Raw genomic sequence first — 18,001 nt, forward strand, 5'->3', positions numbered from 1 at the left:
ATCTCTTGCAGGGCTGGTTTAGTGGTCATGAATTCCTTTAGTTTTTGTTTGTCTGAGAAAGCCTTTACCTCTCCTTCTATTCTGAATGACAAACTTGCTGGATAAAGGATTCTTGGCTGCATATTTTTCCTATTCATCACACTGAATATTTCCTGCCACTCCCTTCTGGCCGGCCAAGTTTCAGTGTACAGGTTTGCTACTACCCTTATGTGTCTACCCTTGTAGCTTAAGGCCCATTTGTCCCAGCTGCTTTCAGAATTCTCTCTTTATCTTTGTATTTTGCCAGATTCACTATGATATGCCATGGAGAGGACCTATTCCTATTAAATATGAAGGGGATTCTCTGTGTCTTCTGAATTTTTATGTCTGCTTCCTTCCCCAGATTAGGGAAGTTCTCAGCTATAATTTGTTCAAGTAAACCTTCTGCCCCTTTCTCTTTGTCTTCTTCTTCTGGGACTCCTATGATACAGATATTATTACTTTTCATTGAATCACTTAGTTCTCTACTTCTTCCCTCCTGGTCTAGTATTTTTTTTTAGTGTTTATTATTTATTTTTGAGAGAGAGATAGAGACAGAGTAAGAACAGGAGAGGGGTAGAGAGAGGGAGACACAGAATCCGAAGCAGGCTCCAGGCTCTGAGCTGTTAACACAGAGCCTGACCCAGGGCTCAAACTCACAAAGCGTGAGATCATGACCTGAGCTGAAGTCAGATGCTTAACCAGCTGAGCCACCCAGGCACCCATAGTATTTTCTTATCTTTTTCTCATCTTCATCATTTCTCATAATTTTATCTTCTCTTTCATTTATTGTCCCTTCTGCTTCCTCCATCCCTGCTGTCACTCCACTAGTTTATTTTGCATGCATTTACAACATTTCTTAATTTATCATGACTGGTTTTTAGTTCCTTGATCTCTGCAGCAACAGATTCTCTGCTGTCTTCTATGCTTTTTTCAAGCCCAGTTATTAATCTTATGACTATTATTCTAAATTCTTGATCAGATATATTGATTATATCTGTTTTGAGCAATTCTCTAGCTTTCATTTTTTCCTGGAATTTCTTTTGAGGAGAATTCTTCCATTTTGTCACTTTAGCTAGTTTTCTGTCCCTATGTATTTAAAAAAAATTTTTTTAAAGTTTGTTTACTACTGAGAGAGACAGAGACAGAGCACGAGTGGGGGAGGGGCAGAGAGGGGGAGACACAGAATCCAAAGCAGGCTCCAGGCTCTGAGCTGTCAGCACAGAGCCCGATGTGGGGCTCAAAGCCACAAACCATGAGATCATGACCTGAGCTGAAGTCGGACACTTAACTGACTGAGCCACCCAGGTGCCCCTGTCCCTATGTGTTTTAATAGCTTGTTATGTGTCCTGCACCTGTGAGCACTACTATATTAAAAAGTTGTCATACACTGTCCAGGGCCTGGCCCTTCAAGAAGTGTTTTTGGAGTGTGTTGTGTGCTCTCCATTGTTGTGACTCCGCTTGCTTTATTTCCCTATTTGTAGTGGTGGTTTGGATCTTCCACCAGGTGTGCTTTGATTTGTTCACTGAAATAAGTAACCCTTGAAAAAGTTTTTAAAGAGGGGGGTTGGTGGTGGAAGAAGCCTTATCCCATACAAGGAGAGAAATGACAGCAGTGGGGAAAAAGAAAAGAAAAAAAAAAAATGACCAGGCAGAGAAACTATACAACTTAATCCAGAGAGAGAGAGATTGAGAGAAGCAGAGGAAAATAAAGAAGGTGATATAGAAGAGGTGTAAAAAGAATAGATTTAAAATGTCTGCTTAAACAAACAAACAACCAGAATAACCAGACTAAAGAAGGGAAGAAATAACAGGAAGAAAAAAAAGAAAAAAAATATATATGCTGGATGAATACACAGATATCTGATAGTGTCTTGGAACCAGTGGCTGCCCTGCTCTGGAGGAGGGGCTGTCTGGTCCGGTTAGTGTCAATATTGCTCTGTTAGATCCTCAATTACCAGGCACAGAAGCACATGGTTTGTTGTAGGCAGGTCCCACCTCCACTATGAACCCCTTGTCCATTCCCTGAAGCCCCACCTTGTTAGTGATGGGAAGAAAAATGGTGAAACCCCAGTCTCTCCTCCCAGGTGTCCTAAACCACTCTGTTTAGCTGTCTTCACAGCGCTGGTGTGAGTGGGCCAGTTTGTTCCGCCCATCAGTCTCCTGTGCCTCCAGGCACTCCGCTGGGATTCAAACCCCGATTTCTTAAAGGATCCTGCTCCCCATGCCCCGTTTCTGGAGTAGTGCCACTCCACCCAGGCAGCCGACAGAGGGCCTCTCAATTTTTTCTATTTTAGTTTCCAGAGATTTTTGTTGCTGTTAAATCTTAAATAGTTACTAAATTTTATTAAATGCTTTTTCTGCATCCATTGAAGTAATAATTTACTTTTTCTCTTTTATTCTATGAATATGGTGGATCACATTGATTTTTGTTCATTAAGTAGTCCTCTCATTCTTTGCATGAATTATAGGTGGTCAAGATGTAATAAACTTTTTTGTCTTTCTGGATAAAAATGTCAATTTTTAAGCATTTTTGTATCTGTGCTTATGAAGGAGATTGGTCTGTGATTTTTCTCAAAAGATTTCTCTCAGGTTTTGGTATCAAAATTAAGCTGGCCTCGTAAAATGAGTTTGGAAGTATTTCCTCATTCTCTGTTTTCTGAAAGAGTTTGTATAAACTTGACATAATTTCTTCCATAAATAATAGAATTCACTAGAGAAGCCAGCTGGGTCTGGAATGTTCTTTGTGAGTTATGTTTTCATTATGAATTCTATTTCTTTAATAGATACAGAGCTCTTCAGATATTCTATTGCTCCTTTTGTCCATTTTGGTAAATTTATATCTTAAGGGATTTTTCCATTTCATCTCATTTTTAAAATTTATTTATACAAAGTTTTAAAAATAATATTCATTTGCTATCATAATGTCTGTAGAAGCTGTAGTAATGTCTCTTCTTTTATTCATATTGGCTATCTACATTTTCTTTTTTGTTCATCAGCCTTGCTAGGGATTTGTCAATTTTATTAATCTTTTCAAGGAAGAAATTTTGGCTTTTCTTAATTTTCTTTATTTGTCTGTTTCCTATTTCATTGATTTCTACTCTTCTTTAAATTATTTTTTCCTTCTACTTACTTTAGGTTTATTTTTCTCCTCTTTTTCTAGTTCTTAAAGTGGAATATTAATTTGTTTTAGACTTTTTATGTTCTAATATAAGTACATAATACTAAAAATTTCCTTCCACACACCGCTTTAACTACATCCCACAATTTTTATTTGTTGTTATTATTAAGTAAAAATATTTTCTGATACTTGTTATGATGTCTTCTCTGATTCATGAGTTATTCAGAAGTCTGTTTCTTAATTTCCAAATATTTAGGGCTTATTTGGATATCTAAGTAGTAATGCCTTCTAATTTAATTTCATTGTGGTTAAAAATATATATATAAATATATAAATGTAAATACATAAGCATAAACATATAAATAAAGATTTTGAAATTTATTGAGATTTATTTGGCTAAGCATAGGACCTATCTTGCTAACTGTTCCATGCACACTTAGAAACAATGTGTACTTTTTACTTGAACTTGTTGGTGTTCCATGATAGTAATCAGATCACGTTGGTTGATAGTGTTGTTCAAATATTCTATATATAATCAGTGTTCTATCAATTAAAAGAGGTGTCTTAAAATCTCCCATGATAACTGTGGATATGTCTGTTTGTTTCTTTAGTTTTGTCAGTATTTGCTTCATTTATTTTGAAGTTCTATATTTAGATGCTTACATATTTATAATTTTTATTTCTTCTTGATTAAGTGATCTTTTTATCATTCACTGGTAATACTTGTCTTTCTTTATTATTATTTTTTTAATGTTTATTTATTTTTGAGAGAAGGAGAGACAGAGTGCAAGCTGGGGAGGGGCAGAGAGAGAGAGAGAGGGAGACACAGAATCTGAAGCAGGCTCCAGGCTCCAAGTTGTCCACACAGAGCCTGACGCGGGGCTCAAACTCATGAACTGTGAGACTATGACCTGAGCTGAAGTCGGACGCTCAACCGACTGAGCCAACCCAGCTCCCCGGTAATACTTGTTTTTAAATGAATTTTGTCTGATATTAACATAGGCCCAACAGTTTGTTATTGTTTTATCACAAAATGTTTTCCATTCCTTTATTTTGAATCTATCTGCTTTTATTTACTGTATCTCTCTTGTAAAGAAGCATATAGTTTTGTCTTATCGTTTTATGCAATCTCTGCTTTAAAAAAATTTTTTTTAACGTTTATTTATCTTTGAGAGAGAGACAGAGTGCAAGCAGGGGAAGAGAGAGGGAGACACAGAATCCGAAGTGGGCTCCAGGCTCTGAGCTGTCAGCACAGATCTCAACGCAGAGCTTGAACCCACAAACCATGAGATCATGACCTGAGTTGAAGTCGGACGCTTAGCCAACTGAGCCACCCAGGTGCCCCTCAGTCTCTGCTTTTAAATAGAGAATTTATTGAGGAGGGCACCTGTTGGGATGAGCACTGGGTGTTGTATGGAAACCATTTGACAATAAATTTCATATTAAAAAAAACATAAATAAATAGAAAAAATAAATAAATAGAGAATTTGGTCCATTTTCATTTGGTGTAATTAGTTACATATGTATTTAAGTCTATCATTTTCCTACGTGTTTCTCTTTGTACCATCTGTTTTTTTCTTGTGTTCCTTCTTCCTTGCTTTTTTAAGGTTAATTAAATATTTTTACTATCCCATTATAATTTCCCTAAGTTTTAACTATTCCTTTTTAATCCTTTTTAGCTGTCACTAAGATTACAGCATATATCCTTAACTTATCATAGTCTTTGTAGAGTTAATATTGTACCATTTTGTGTTAAATTTAAGGATTCTGAAACCATGTAACTAAATTTACTATACACCATATTGCATGCTGTTGCCATGTATTTTTTATAATTTCTACAATAAAATGTTATAATTTTTGACATTGAACAGATATTTGTCTTTGAAAGAAATAACAAGAAGGAAAAAATACTATTTTATATTTACCCACACATCTGCCATTTCCAAAGGTCTTTATTCCTTCCTCTGTATTTGAGTTACCATCTGCTGGCATTTCCTTTAGTTTGAAGAACTTTTAATAGTTCTTGTAGGACTTTTATAGACTTTTAGAAATGCCTTTATTTTGCCTTCATTTTTGAAGGATATTTTTACTGAATATAGAATTTTGGGTTGCTATTTTTTGAAGCGTGTTAAGAATGTTTTCTTCATAGTCTTCTTTCATCGTTCCTGATGAGAATCAGACTTTATTCTTATTGTCATTCCCTGTATATAATACCCATACACTCCCCTGCCATGCCCACCAATGCTTTCAAAAATTTCACTCTATCTTTGATTTTAGCAGTTTGACTGTGGTGTGCAGATGTGGTTTTCTTTACGTTTATACTGCTTGAGGTCCTCCAAGCTTCTTAGGTTTGTAAATTAATGTTTTTTACCCAATTTAGATAAATTTTGGCAACTATTTCTATAGATTTTTTTCTGCTTAATTATCTTTCTTCTCTCCTTCTGGGACTTCCAATTTCACATATTACACCAATCGATATTGTTTCATATGTCCCCAAGGTTCTGTTCATCCTTCAATTTTCTTTCTCCATGTTCTTCAAGTGAGATAAGTTCAAATATTTGTCAACAAGTTTTGCTTTTTAACCTGTTAATCCCATCCAGTAAATTTTTTACTTCTTATATTATACTTTTTGGTTTTACAGTTTCCATTGCTTGTATAGCTTCTATGTTTCTACTGAAATTCTAACCTATTCATTCATTATGCCCATTTTTCCTCTCAGTCTTTAAACACATTTATAATAGTTGCTTTAGGTTTTTGTCTTCTAATGGATTATCCTGGGATGTATTTCTCTTCAGTACTTTTTCTCTTGACTATGGGTCACATTTTCCTGTTTTTGCGTGTCTACTAACATTTTCATGTTGATATTATGTATGATACATTGTAGAGATTCTGCAGTCTGCTGTCTTTCTGTAGAGAGTGTTGATATTTATTATAACAGGCATTTAAATTACTGGCTCATCACCTGCATTTACGGAGGCTTGATTTTTACATTTCATTGAGTGTCTTTTAGTTTAGTGTGGGGTGAATCTGTTGTCTTTTAATATAGTCTTTACTGCTAAGGCATAGCCTTTTAATAGAAAGGCCAAAATGTTTACCAAATCTCTCTAACTTGGTGGGAATCATACGCCAACTTTACCTCCATTGAAGGCTGAAATCTCTGCTCAGCCTTCTACATATTGCTGTCACTGGACTCCTTGAAGTCTTCTCTATGCATCCACAGTTCTGAGACCATCCAAGGATTTGAGGCAGTTTATGGGCAGATTTAGAGGCTTTTTATTTGTGGCTCCTTCCTTCTCAGTCTTCCTTCCCTCAATTTTCAGCTACTCCACTCTCATCTGACACTTCAAATCAATAGGATAAAGCCTTCTGATTGAGTTCTGGTTGTGCCACACCTCATGGATTGGAGGAGCTCTCAAGGTAAAAAGTCATGTTATACATATAGCTCTAATTTAGTGTAGTTTCCTTTTTTCAAGAGTCAAACCTCTTCATTTTTTGCCTCTTCATTTTCAGTAAACTATAAATAGTGGTTTTTCATATTTTATGCAAAGTTTATCACTGTTGTCCAAGGGAGAATTGGCTAAATAAAAACCACTCGGCCATTACCAGAACCAGAGCTTTCCCACTGTATTTTATACATTCACCTATCACAGAATGTGCCATATTGTACTGAAAGTGTGAATTTAATTATATGTCTCTCCCACCAGACTTAAATTCTTTAGGGTGTGTCCTTAATGTCTATTACAATGTCTGGCACATTGTGCTCAATAAATGTTCATTGAATAAATAAACCTAATAAAACTATAATTTTGATAACCAGAGTCTGGAAGGGCCTACATCTTTAGCAGTTTTCATGTGGAGCTTTGGTTTTCTCAGGTGAGTCACTTAAAGAGGTTCTGAGGATTACAGGAGCAAATTCTTCTCTTTTCTCTAGCCTTTTGCCACTTGTTTATTGTGATATCAATAATAAAAACTAGTCCTTTGACAATTAGTGCCAGATTATGGGTTAACATGGTAAATAGGAAATAGTGATACATTATTGCTTATTTTATTTCATTATTTTATTTTTAAAATGCTTAGAATAAACCTCTGAATGAAACAGCAGATGTAGTGGCCATGGCCCTTCTCACTCTTGCAGAAGTGAATAGAGAAAAATAATATTCAGTCTAGCCCAAATAGACTTCCTAGCTCTATGGAACCACAGTGGATTCCAGATGAGAAAAAAAAATGAAGAGTATGACCCCAGATGCTATTTGTTCTAATTTGGTGTTGATCAGTGCTTGGCAAGGTGGTGTTTCTGGACTGTCAAAAGAAATGTAAACAGTGGAAATAGTTGTGGGATTTTAGAACCTTTTGTTTGGTGTATCTATTCTACATGGTCATGGCCCTTTCTGCTGTTTCCATGGTGATGTAGCCTTTACTACAAGGTATGTATGAGTTTGGGAGTGGGGATTGACTCCACATCTGGCTCTGTAAGCAGCAAGTGGCCATCCTGCTGTCAAGAGCTAATATTCTAACCTGACTGGTAGCCTTCATAACCCAACCAGGCTTATTTTTGGAAGGTGAGAGAGGGGATTCTACAATCTTGTTTTCCACGGATGGTTAGCCAGAGAGAGTACTGCTGCAGAGAGTTTCACACCTCAGTTTCATTTAACTAGGGGTTTGGCAAAGAACAGGATATCTTTCTTTTATCAAAGTTATTTTTAAAGCAATGTACAGTTCTGGGATTGAGGAGTCTGTTAATTTAAAGCTCTTCCAGTCATAGTGACAGATATACAACTGAAACTAGATTAAATATAAAGTAGATTTATTGGCTCACATAATTAAGTTTAGTGGTGAACCTTCAGGCACAATCTATTTCCCTATCTCTCACTCTGCTTCTCTGTGCTCAGAAAGCACTCCCCAAAGAGTAGCAAAGATGGCCACTGGCAGCCCCAGCCTCAATTCCATCAGTTTAAACCCCTGTATGAGAAGAACATTTCCTTCTGCATAATTACAACAAAAGTCACAGAAAGGTTTCTCCATGCTCTGGCTATGTTATGATCCCACCCCTAGAGCTCAGGGGGCGGTGAGACCAGCCCCAATTGACCTCAACGACTAAGAGTTGGTCAAGGAGGGATTCTCAAAGAAAAAGAGGGTCTCTAACCAGAGGAGGCAAAATAGATGCCAGACAGACAAAAACAAAGGGTTTTCATTTTTCATTGGTTTGGTTGTTTCTCCTCAACAAGGAGAAAGACGTTTTAGCATTACACATAGAAGCAACAGAGGCCAGAATATCTGAGCCATTATTAGTCTAGACCTGATGAGAAGAGCAGAAATGGGAAATTAAAGAAGGTAAATAATACAGAATTGGCTAAAACATTGGGACTATATTGAAGAGAGTTGCATTTTGCAGAAAATGATGGTAAACTTTTGGAGGGAGAAGACATGATCAGAAGCAGCTAAAAAAATTGATTATTTAATTGATGTGTTTAATTAAAGTGCTGCAACCACTAGGAGTATTTTTTTTTTTATTTATTAGGAAACTGTGTGTTAAAATACAGTTCAATGAGTCCAAGGTTGTGGAAGAGAGTTCCCCATTTGCTCTCTTTGTCATGAGAGAAATTCCTTAAGCAGGATGTGGTAAATGGGAATTCAGCACAAGCTAATTGCTGCTATAATTATGCCAAAATAAGTCTGAGACAAGCTCCTACATTGTCAAATGTGTAAACACTTTACAAGACACTTTTCCATGCCTCATTTCCTTTTATCTTTGTGAGAATTCTATGGTGTTAGAGATGCTTGAATTTTACAACTATTTCACAGGTGAAGAAATCTGCAGTGTTTCTGGCTTCATCCTCAGCAAAGAATAAAGGTTAACAGTGTCCTGGTTAAGGACTCCTAAAAAGGACCCCAGCTACATTAATGTTACTCTACCAGGATCTAGTGGCCATGGATTCTGCCTATTTAAGGATGCTGAAAGGTCTCTCAGATGTTCGTGTGTAAGCAGGACAGCAGCTAATGGTCCCAGAGCAGGTTTCAAACACTCCCATTTTTGTTCACACTGAGTTCTGTAGCTCCAAAGAGAAATGGGTTTCCTGGTCCTGAAGCTCCTTTTAAAAATGATCTCAGTAATGAAGATTTTTGTAAGTCCAGGACTGAAAGAGCTGAGAAAATCTTTTAGAATTTATACCATTTGCTTTTCTCTAGGTGTGGGGTGACAAGGTCCTGACTGACATTTTAGAATTTGGGTGTCTGGTATATATTTGCATTGTTTCAATAGGTGGCAGCATGTCCTCTCCTTTAAAAGGTATATTTTTTAAAGGGCAACCTCAGCAAAAATCTTCTGTTGGGAAAGGAAGAGGCACTAATAATATAGGCAAATAATAAATTTTCCCTTTGACCCACCAAGAATATACTGCTCATGGTCACAACACAAGTCATTCAACAGGTTTTGATCCCACCATAATATCTTTAGAACACACATTGAAGCATGACATTGCTACTTTGAATTCTAATGCTATTTGGTTCTCCCCTCATCAGTGACTTAGCATACTGGAGAAACTCTGCCAGACAACACTTCCCCACCCACCATTTTGTGGATGATTTTGTTTCCATTCTGGCCACACTGTTCCCTTCTCCACTCTCTTCAGAATGACCAGCTCCAAACAATTTTCTCTTTGTAAGATCAATTTATCTATCAATATATATAAATGTTTTAATTTCATTCACAATGGCATTTCTCCTAAAAGACCCTCCAAGAAATGGTTGGTTCCAAGTCTAAACAAACAAACAAAAAAACCAAACAAACAACAAACAACTAAAGGGAGGCTTACTAGAAGCTTGGAATTCATCAACTGCCCTATATTCTAAGAATATGAATATCTTATTTTCTCAGGGAAAATATCTTCTGTTTGCAGCATGGGAATGATGGCTGCCCTTGGGTAGGGGGTGAAAATGAAGGGCAGTGGTTCCTCATGGTGTTCAGGACTTGGGGTGAACATCATTGGTATCATATTCTTGCCCTAGACAACTCACTCTTTGTGCTACAAATACATTTCTCTCCAAAACTGGTCTCCTTTAGGTTAAGTGGGCCCTTAAAATTAAATTGTGGCCCCTAAAAGGGAACAACCTATATAAAATATATACCTAATAAATATAACATAATTCTATATAATTATATATGAACAAATACATCCCAACATTCTTAAAACTGCCTCTGTTTTAATAATAAAATTAATCCTTGCCCTAACCCTTTTCCTTACCTTAGAAAATAAACTTCTAAAAGAAAAAAAAAAATTACTCTTACTGTAGTAGAGTTGGTGCCTGCCCAGATACCCTTGGATCCTTTCCATCAGCTCTATGTATGCATCCTATCTGTGTGCTTTGATGGTAGCTCCAACTTGGGACACTCAGAGGATGGCCATTGGGCACTGGAGCAGCCTCACCTCTGTTCTGAAGTTCTAAGACAAAAAGAGTAATTGTGGAATACAAGAGCCCAGTTCCTGTGTCTCTAGGCAGAACTAACAACTCTGGTGTAACTTAGGCTGCAGGGCACCTTGCAGGATCAGGTAGGATCTGAGACTTCACTTGAATTTACCCCCAGGCCTGGATTTCCCCCTTCCCAACCCTGCCTTCCACACTCATTTCCTAGTTTCTCTGGGAGCATTTCCTTAGTAAGCCACTTGTACCACAATCCTTGATTTAGGCTCTACTTCTGGGAAAACCTGACCACTGACCAAAGATATTTACTGTTTTGTCTTCTCTTTTCTCTTCTCTTCTCTCTCTTCTTTTGTAAGTTATATTTGGGATATTGCTTGAACTAAGATTATAGAGGAAAAACACAGCAACACAAACTTTTCTTCTCCAAATTGAAATCTTTCAACCTAATAGGAAGATTGTAACATAATCAGAGCCAATCTAAAAACATAATTTTTAAAATGTGATTTTTGACTGAGGTACCACAACCTAGAGTCTTCTTTTGTGGCAAGTGCTGTTTCTCCTTCCTCCCTAACTGCCTTCCTTCCTTCCTTCCTTCCTTCCTTCCTTCCTCCCTCTTTCCCTCCCTCCCTGTTATCACTTAGCCAACTGTTTCTCTCTCCATAGCCTTCTGCCAGTTTTTTTATTTCTTTAAGTGCCATGTATTGTTAATGTGACAGAATTTTTCTAAAAGACCTTTTCTATCAATTATTTTTAATAATTGAATTTTAATTTTATTGAATTATGACATACATAGAGAAAATGGTATAAATCATAAGTGTACAACTCAATAAATACCTCCCCCTGGGACAAGAAATATAACATTATTAGTACCCTAGAAGTCCCCCTTTATATTCTCTCTCAGGTACTGTTTCATTCTCCTCTCCAAGGATTACCATCAATGACTTTCTAATACTATTAGTTTTGCTTGTTTTGGAGCTTTATATAAATGGAATCATAAAATCTGTATTTTGTGTTTAGCATCTTTTGTTAAAATTGTGTTTCTGAGATTCAGGCATGTAACTATCATTTTCTTACTGCTGTGTTGAATCTTTTTATAGGATTATTACATAATCTATTATTCCTCTTTTAAACAAATGATTAATCCTATTTAAAATATCTCCAAGAGGAGCCTAGGTGACTCAATCAGTTAAATGTCCAACTTCTTTTCAGGTCATGATCTTGCAGTTGGAGCCCCGCCTTAGGCTCTGTGCTGACAACTCAGAACCTGGAACCTGCTTCAGATTCTGTGCCTCCTTCTCTCCCCTCCCTGACTCAAGCTCTGTCTCTCTCTCTCTCTCTCTAAAAAATACATAAACATTAAAAAAAATTGGGGTGCCAAATTTGGGGTGCCCTGCATGGCTCAGTTGGTTAAGCATCTGACTTTGGCTTAGGTTATGATCTCACCATTTGTGAGTTTGAGCAATGTGTCAGGCTCTGTGCTGACAGTTCAAAGCCTGGAGCCTGCTTCACATTCTGTGTCTCCCTCTCTCTTTCTCTCTCTGCCCCTTCCTTACTCGCACTCTGCCTCTGTCTCTCTCTCTCTCTCTCTCTCTCTCTCTCTCTCTCAAAAATAAATTAAAACATTTAAAAAATTATAAAAAAATTTTAATATCTCCAAAATTATCTTTCTGCTATAAAGAGAAAGCACATCTTTTGGGTGCTATCTTGCTGTTAGGGCCTCAGAGAGAATTAAATTGTTGCAAAGGGTAATGATCTAGAAAAAGTACATAAATGTACTCATAATTCTGTAGTATATATCATCTCTATCTCCTGACCATAATATGTCAACATTGCTTTGAATCATTCAGTGGTTCTCAGCCCTGACTATATACTAGAATCACCTGGAGAGTTTTAAAAATATTAATTACCAGGCCCTCAGACGTTTTGATTTTATTTTAATTAAATACGAAGTAGTATTTTTTTTTTATTTTTTTGACATTTATTCATTTTTAAGAGACAGAGAGAGACAGAGCATGAGTTGAGGAGGGCAGAGAGAGAGGGAGACACAGAATCTGAAGCAGGTTCAGGCTCTGAGCTGTCAGGACAGAGCCCGACACAGGGCTCAAACTCACAAGCTGTGAGATCATGACCTGAGTTGAAGTTGGACGCTCAACCGACTGAGCCACCCAGACACCCCCCCCCCAGTAGTAGTTTTTATAAGCTCTCCAGATGACCATATGCACACCAGAGCTGAGAACCACTTGCCATCTTATAGACACTTGTTAGATGATTCATTTGAACTAAAGTCCATTTCAACACTGTACCTCAAAGAGTTCTCTCTCAAAATTTTTATCATCATGTGATTTCTTCTCACCTTTATATTATTCCTCATTTAAGCTCACTGGAAGTAACAAAAAATTCCATTGGATGTAGGTTTTCATTCTAGCTAAAACTGTTCTCCTCATCTGCCCCACACATGCCCCCCAACCATCCCCCTTTCTCTGCTTGTCTTTCTCCAGAGCACTTTATCATCTCATTCAGGATGAATGAATAAAGGAAAATTTTTAAAAAGTGAGAAAAATAAGATAATTTGTAAAACACATGGAAACTTTCTTGAAAATAATATTATATTATGAATGAAGGTAGAAAAAGACATTTTTAGAGACTCCCAAGTCATTTTATGGATATTTTAATTTTCTATTTTTATAAAAGGAGAAGGGCTATCACTTGAAAAATATAGAAGAGGTGTAGTTACATCTGATAAGAGGATGGGAGTAAATTTGCAGAAGATACAAAATACCTGGAGATCAGGGAGAAGCTATAAGGGAAAAAATTCAATAGTACACAACTTGCATAATAAAAGGCAAACTATGTGTTGGGAAAACCCTGTGGCAGAACTCCAATACCAGCTATCGTAGAATCCATCAATTCTTTCTACAAATTTTTCGTGATTTCTATCTATGATCAAGGCATTGTTTTGGGTGCCAGTTATATAGCAGTGAACAAAACCAACAAAAATCTCTGCTCACATTGAGCTTACACTCTGGTGGGGGACAGAGACAATAAACACATAAATTATTAAAATATATATGTTGAGGGGCGCCTGGGTGGCTCCGTCGGTTGAGCGTCCGACTTCAGCTCAGGTCATGATCTCGCAGTCTGTGAGTTCGAGCCCTGCGGGCTCTGAGCTGACAGCTCAGAGCCTGGAGCCTGTTTCAGATTCTGTGTCTTCCTCTCTCTCTGCCCGTCCCCACTCATGCCCTGTCTCTCTCTCTCTGTCAAAAATAAATAAACATTTAAAAAAATTTAAAAATAAATAAATAAATAAATAAATAAAATATATGTTGAGGATGGTAAGTGCTATGGAGAAAAATAAAGCAGCAGTGTTTGGGGAAGTTGCAATTTAAAGAGGATGGTAGCCCTCTTTTTTTTTTTTAATGTTTCTTTATTTTTGAAAGAAAGGGTGAGCAAGCATGAGCAGGGGAGGGGCAGAGACAGGGAGACAGAATCTGAAGGTGAAGTAGGCTCTGCATGGTGAGCACAGAGCCAAATGCAGGGCTCCAACTCAAACTCATGACCCATGACCTGAGCTGAAATCCAGAGTTGGCCACTTAACCGACTAAGCCACCCAGGTGCCCCTGGTAGTCCTCTTTTAAAAGAGATGATAGAGAAGACCTGATAGAGAAGACCTGGTTAAGCAGGGACATGAAGGAGGGGAAAGAATGGACTATGTGGACATTGGCAGGAGAGCATTCCAAACAAAAGAAACAGAAAGTGCAACTGCCATGGGTGGGAATGTTCCTAGAGTGCTGGAGACAGGGAAGAGTGTCAGTGTGGCTTGAGTTGAGTCAGAAGAATGAAAGTGAGGTTAGAGAAGTGGAAGGAACATAATGACCATGTAGCCCTTGTTGTAGGACTCAGGCTTTCTGAATGAGGTGGGAGCCATTGGAAGGTTTTAAGCTAAGGGGTGACATACTCTGGTGTTTTAAAAGATTATTAAGGTTGCTTGTTGCAAATAAAGTTTGGTGAGGGGCAAGAACAAAATCAGGAAAACAATTTAGGAAAATATTACAATTATCTAAGTGAAAAATGGTGGTGGAGTCAAATAAAGTGGAAGCTGGAGATGGCAACAGATGATTGTCTTCTAGAGTTATTTTGAAAACAGAGTTGACAGGCTTTGCTGATAATTGGATTCAATGGGTAAGAGAAAGAGATGTCAAGGAAAACTTCAATGCATATCAAGGAAAGTTTTAGTGCATAATTATGTATTTTGTATTTGGTCTGACTCAATTTTTGAACATTGTTTTCTACTATATTATGTACTATATATAAGGCACTGTGCAGGCAAGATGCACTTCCTTCTACCAAAGAGGCTTATGTTCTGGAAAGGGAAACAGATGTATCGGTCAATAAATGTGTATATACCACATTAAAACTAATAACCATAGTATGCTCAAGTTCTAAAAGTGAGAAGAGATTAATACTGTCACAGAGATGGAATGAGATGGTGATGGAAATACTTCTGGAGGAAGTGATAACTAAGTTGAATACTGACAGTTGCCTGAGGGTTTTTCTGGATGTTGAGGAGAGGGTGGAGGAGTAATATTCCACTGCAAGTACAAAGACACAGAGGCATGAAACAGCATGGTGTGTCGGAACTAGAAGCAGACAGGAATCGCTGGAATGTGAAGTTCAAGGTGAGAAGAGGCTGGGAGCTGAGTGGAGCAGATGATAAAAGGTCTTACATGCCCAGCTTCAGGCCTCAGCTTTATTCCAAAGAAGAACCAGTGAAAGGCTTTAAATAAGGGAAAATCATTATCAAATTTACATTTGATCAGATATAATTCTGGTGACCATGCAGAGATAGATTGGAGAGAAGAGAAGGCAAGAGACCAGAAACCCAATCAAAAGTTATTGTAACCATTGCTGAGAGCCTGCATTAAGATGATGACAGAGTGAATGGAAAAGAAAGGATGTACTTAAGAGATACAAATAGCAAGGCCTGTGGCCAATTGGTTATAGTGAATGAGCGAGAAGGCAGAGTCAGGGAGGCTGGAGATGCATTCCCATTAATTAAGATTAGGGAATACTGGAAAGTAGAGGAGGTCATGGAAGTGGGAAACAGTGACAAGATCAGTTTTGGCATGTTGAGATGAAGGGCCTGGAAGATAAAGATGGAAATCTTCAGGGAGAAATTGGATTTAAGGGTCTGGGAATTAACAGAGAGGTCTGGCCTTTATCTGTAGATTTGTGGGTAAACAACATACAAGGGCATGTTTAAAACACCAAGAATCTATTGGACTATTGAAGGAAAAGTTTAAAGTGAAAAGGTGGCAAGGACAGAATCCTCAGGGATATCAACTTCTAAAGGGAGGACACAGAAAAGCAAACCAACAACTGAGATGGGGAATGTGTGGTAAGAGAGGTAAGACAAGAACCTGGAGAAGGAGGACCCTCCAAAGTCAAAGAAGAAAAGAGAGTTATTAAAGGTAGCAAAAGCCATGATAAGATCAAGTAAGATAAGGACTTAAACATATTTGTGAGTTAGGTAATTTGAAGGTCATTTTGATCAAAGAAAGGGCATTTTAATACACAGATAGGGTGTAGGATGGGTAGAAATCAGATTATAGTGGTTTGATGTATAGATAGAAGTTGAGGGAGTAGAGACACATGTAGAGACTATTCTTTGTTTTCTTTTCTTTCCTTTTCTTTTCTTTTCTTTTCTTTTCTTTTCTTTTCTTTTCTTTCTTTATTTTGAGAGAGAGAGAGAGAGAGAGTGTGTGTGTGTGTGTGAACAGATGTGGTAGAAGTAAGGCAGTTTAAGAATTAAGAGACTAGCGGATGATGGCTTTATATATATAAAGATTTCATACCGAAAATAGTTCCAAGGCAATAAAGTCTGACACATGGCCATGGGAATGGGCCACCTGCAGGTGTTTGAAACTGAGGTAGTCAATGTTCTGGCAAGTGGCAGTGTTGGCAGAATCCTCCTTGTGGGCACTGAAGTTACCCAAGATGATGGCAGAAGTTGAATTCAAGGGAAAGAGTATGCCTAACTCCTCTGTAAAGATGGAGGAGAGACCAGGAGATGACAATCACCAATAACAAATAAAGGTACAGAAAAGCTAAATGAGATAAATGTCAAAGCAGGAAAGAGTTTTACACAAGAGTGTACATGTAATGGGCATTGGCAAGGATATCTTCAACTCCTTCAGAACCTGCCATACATTTGGGAGAGCTGCAAAAGGACGTGATATCCTTGAGGTGGAGACAGGAAGCGGAAGGTTCCATTTCAGTGAAAGTATGTAAGGAGAGAAGACTGTCTTAGCAATATACATATAAAAACAATATGCTCCCAGAAACTGAGGATCATCTTTTATTTTCTGCTAAGACTATTGAATTAAGGGTTTCCAGGGAATCACAAAAACAGTTGTACTGACTGGGAAGTATTTAATATGATCAAGTCTTAAATAAGAAGCCATGAACATAAACATTTAAAACCAAATATATAATAAATAATTATTAAGTTATAAAGTACATAGTTTGTATTAAAACTAAATTCTCAGATGCAAGTGTAAATACAACAGAGCAATAATATAGAATAATAATGCTACAATTTTATACAAGTGTCCAAAGAAGACACTTTCAGCTACAGTAGTAAAAATCATGATTAATTTTCCCTGAACTTCCATGACCTACTGCAATGTTTTTCTCCTTTTTTTTTTCTTTCTTCCTTCCTTTTTTGGGGGGGAGAGGGGAACATTTTCTTTGTTCCTGCAGTGAGTGTTGCTACAAATGCTATTGAATAAGGTTGTTCAACTGAACATCAGATTTAGTGAAAGTTTTACTCAGAGTATGGTTAGATGTTCCTGTAAGAGTATCCAGAACATCCACAACTTTAGACATTCATAGACACAAAAAGCTCTAAAAAAGGTAGAATTGACTTTAGAGATTCAGTCCAACATCCTCATTCTACAGATAAGGAAATGGAAACCCCCCAAATTTAAGCAAGTGACCATGATTTCACAGCCAGCAAGATTTTAGGCCTCCTGTACCACCATCTGTAGGTGAACAGTAATGTTCGTAGGTAAGCCTCTATCTCTTTTGAGGGCTGCTTGAGTCTTGAACACAGAGCAGTGAAAATGGAGCTGTTCATGTCTTACTTCTTCATCTTGTTTATTTCAATGCAGTGCTTTTCTTGGAGTGTTGCTAGGATCTTTACCTGAGTCTTTAAACTCAGTTTAGTGAAGGCTCTTAACCAACACCCCGTTAAATTATTTTTACTCTTAAGGTAGAATCTCTGGTCAAAGGATTAGAACAGAGATTTTAACAGTAAACACAGCAAAATAAATATATTATTTTAAATATAAAATCACAGTGTCAAAGAAGTCACCAACTATAAAGCCAAAAACAAGAAATACAGACTTCATCCTTCCCTAGGCAATTTTGTGGCTGTTTTCTGCT

At 37.4% G+C, this 18,001-nt stretch overlaps 1 long non-coding RNA gene across 2 annotated transcripts in view; it reads left to right on the plus strand.

Annotated features, from left to right (window-relative positions):
• The window catches only part of LOC132692128 (uncharacterized), a 95,322-nt gene that overhangs the window by 44,706 nt on the left and 32,615 nt on the right, over positions 1–18,001 (plus strand). Inside the window, exon 2 of one of the 2 annotated variants that reach the window (XR_009616194.1) lies at positions 6,460–6,556. The exons of the other annotated variant lie outside the window; for it this stretch is intronic. This is a non-coding gene — a long non-coding RNA (uncharacterized LOC132692128). The remainder of the gene's footprint in view (positions 1–6,459; positions 6,557–18,001) is intronic. 2 annotated transcript variants of the gene reach the window in all.

Source organism: Panthera onca, chromosome B1 (genome assembly GCF_046562875.1).
Source record: "Panthera onca isolate mPanOnc1 chromosome B1, mPanOnc1 haplotype 2, whole genome shotgun sequence".
NCBI lineage: Eukaryota > Metazoa > Chordata > Mammalia > Carnivora > Felidae > Panthera > Panthera onca.